The following is a 3,440-nucleotide window of genomic DNA, read 5'->3' as shown; positions in this document are numbered from 1 at the left end:
CCTTCCAATGAATAGCCTGCAGAGTTTCGAGCGGGCTACGAGCTCTGTGCTAAAAAGTCAGAAAAGTGTATCGTTAACTTTTTTCAACATTATTCTTATGTCCTAGAGAGCGATTTATTGTAATAAACATGTATACACATGTGCCATCTACATCTTCCATACATACACATGTGCTTCCCTGTGGCTCAGCGGTAAAGAATCCACCTGCAATGCAGGCAACCTGGGTTCGATCCCTGGGTCAGGAAGATCCCCTGGAGGAGGGCATGGCAACCCACTCTAGTACTCTTGCCTAAAGAATCCCACGGACAGAGGAGCCTGGCAGGCTGTAGCCCATAAGGTCGCACAGAGTCGGACACAACTTAAGGAACTAGGCAGCAGCAGCAGCATACATACACATGTACCAGGCACCAGACACTATTTTAAGCTCTTCACAAATAACTCATTTAACCTCTATGATTATCCTGTGAGATAGATGTCTATTATACCCATTTTATAATAGACATCTAAGGCCTGAGATGTCACTTAACTTTGGACACGTGATTTCTCAGGGTCTTAGAGCTGGAACTGACGTCCTCACTCTTCCCCACTAGACCATGCAGTTCAGATTGCTCTCCTCATCAGTTTTCTCACCACTTCAGTTGCCCGTGTTCATCATTAAGCAGATTGCTTTTTGAGTTTCAATGCTACCATCTTGCAAAAGGCTAACTTGCTTACTCATTTTTAATTAAAGATGGCATCATCAACTCAGGCTTCCCTGATGGCTCAGATGGTAAAGCATCTGCCTGCAATGCAGGAGACCCAGGTTCGATCCCTGGGTCAGGAAGATCCCCTGGAGAAGGAAACGGCAACCGACTCCAGTATTCTTGCCTGTAAAATCCAATAGACAGAGGAGCCTGGTAGGTCCATGGGATCGCAAAGAGCTGAAAACACGACTGAGCGATTTCACGTGGTCACCAACTCAATAGACATGAGTTTGAGCAAACTCCAGAAGATAGTGAAGGACAGGGAAGCCTGGCATGCTGCAGTCCACGGGATCACAAAGAGTCAGATACAACTCAGCAACTGAACAGCGAACAACAATTGAGACATAATTGAATACAACTTTATTATATTAGTTTCAGGTGTATATCTTTAATTCCGTGTATGTGTATATTGCAAATGATCCCCACAACATCCATCACCACCATGCAAACTCTGAATCACGACAGCTCAGCCACCAAGAGGGCAGGTGACCCACAAACTGTCACCCTCTTTACTAGTCATTCCTTCCATGGTTTTTAACAGTGGAATCAGACTGTCAAAATAAGCTCCTTAGAAACCCGGACACACCTTTCTTGAAAAAGTTGAATTCTGAATTTGTTTTAAAGGCGTCTGTCTCTTATACAGGGATCATGCCTGTCAGGTACTATCTTTACATCAAACCAGATCTGCTTGTAAAAACAATGCTCCAGCACACTCCCCTAAAGGTCTGCAACAGAGGGACATTACTGGGGGCGGGGAGGGGGGGGGCGGGTATGTAGGGGGGAGGGTTTGAATCCCCTTGTATCTCAAAAGCTGCTCTGACAGCCCCCTTCTTTCACCCCATCCCCCAATTCCTTCCACCTCATAATCAGAGAGCAGAAGTGAAAAACCGACTCCCCCCTCCCCGCCACTGTAGAATCAAAGATGTTTGCCCCCAAACATAATACAAACCCAGGTTTCAAGAAAGTAAAAACTGCTTTCGACCGAGAAGGCAATTATCCAACCAAACTAGTTGAACAAGGAAATTTGCAGATTCCAGGTTCTTGCTTCTGGGGTTCTAAAGGTGAGCTACCAATACACAGGGTCAGGAATGCAGACTGAAAGTGTTACAACGTAGAAAGAAAGTAAAAAGATTCAATCTTGATGCAACCACAGTCCCGGAATCCTCCAGGATGTGAAATGCATAGCCCTTGCCTGTAGGTCTCAGTGTGGTCCCCCCACCCCCACCCCCCGGGGGCTGAGCTGCCCACTCTGAAAGAAACAGGCCTCCTGGGGCCTGAAGCTGGCAGGGGGTTGGGGGGGAAATCACAGAACAAAGCTGATTTTGTTCAAGGGGAAAGCTTGTGTCCCGTGTTGGGAGAGATGGAAAGCGAGATACAGCCACATTATTTCTTGCTTCCAACCCTCATTATTCATATCACACGTGTACCTGCAGAGCCTCCAAATCCATTTCAAGATACTGACACAGAAGTGGATGGAAGGACCTCGTCAGGTTTGCCAACAGGCACTTAGCTTTCCGCAGACATGACTGCACTTTTACAGAAACATTAAGATCCCTGTGCCCTCAAACAAAAAAAAAAAAGACCCTTCAAGGGGTCTACGCTGGCTCCAAGGGCACAGGAATTTGTTTTCAGCCTTTGCATCTTTCTTCATGCTTCACCCATGGGCCACCCTTCCAAAATCATGACCTGGCATTCCATTCCCTACCCTGCCACACACACCGCGCTTCCCTGGAATGCCCCCTCTTTTCTCCATCTAGGAAAATCCAACCCATCCTTCGAAGGCCAGCTGAACCCCTTCCACCTCTGGGAAGCCCTTCTGACCTCCAAGCTGAGTTAGACGGTCTGTCATCCATGACTCCCATGCACAGTAGTTCTCAAAGTGTGGTCCCTGGATCAGCAGCATCAATATCAAAATTCTTGCCCTCCACCCCAGACCTGCTAAATCACGGTCTCTGAGCCAGCAATCTACTTTAACAAGGTCTCTTGTTAAATCAGGCTCTGATGCCCATTCAACCTTGGCTTCCACTGCTGTAGATTACGATCAACGCTTTATTCCACCTCTACGCACTTAGCACTTCTGGAGAAGGCAATGGCACCCCACTCCAGTACTTTGCCTGGAAAATCCTATGGACAGAGGAGGCTGGTAGGCTGCAGTCCACGGTCTCAAAGAGTCGGACACGACTGAGCAACTTCACTTTCACTTTTCACTTTCGTACATTGGAGAAGGAAATGGCAGCCCACTCCAGTGTTCTTGCTTGGAGAATCCCAGGGACGGGGGAGCCTGGTGGGCTGCCGTCTATGGGGTCACACAGAGTCAGACACGACTGAAGTGACTTAGCAGTAGCACGCACTTAGCTTAGGAGTTCCATTGGCAAGCCCCCCAGAGCTTGGCATGCAATAAACACCTGCTTGTTGAATTAACCTAGGGAACCGCTTCTAAAATCAGAAGAGACAGTGTGAAATCAGCAACTCTACAGGCTATCAAACCTCCGCCACTACATACATTCAGGCACATAATGCGAACAACACCCATTCCTACAGAGTAAAACTAGAACTGGAACTGGGAAAATCTCCATGAAGCAAGTGATTTAAGAAAAAATGAACATTGAGCTCCCAATCATGGCCACAATCCAAGGTAAGCTTCACTGAGCAGGGGAAAGCATATTCAGGAATGTTGGGAAAGACACGGGTTTGTGT

At 47.3% G+C, this 3,440-nt stretch overlaps 1 non-coding gene across 1 annotated transcript; it reads left to right on the top strand.

Annotated features, from left to right (window-relative positions):
- Positions 1 to 751: 751 nt before the first annotated feature.
- On the top strand, positions 752 to 824 carry TRNAC-GCA (transfer RNA cysteine (anticodon GCA)). Its single transcript has one exon. It is a non-coding gene; the product is annotated as a tRNA-Cys (tRNA).
- Positions 825 to 3,440: the final 2,616 nt, after the last annotated feature.

The sequence above is a fragment of the Capricornis sumatraensis genome, chromosome 1, assembly GCF_032405125.1.
Source record: "Capricornis sumatraensis isolate serow.1 chromosome 1, serow.2, whole genome shotgun sequence".
Lineage (NCBI taxonomy): Eukaryota > Metazoa > Chordata > Mammalia > Artiodactyla > Bovidae > Capricornis > Capricornis sumatraensis.
The sequence above is the reverse complement of the archived record's forward strand: the minus strand, read 5'-3'. Positions and strand labels throughout refer to the sequence as shown.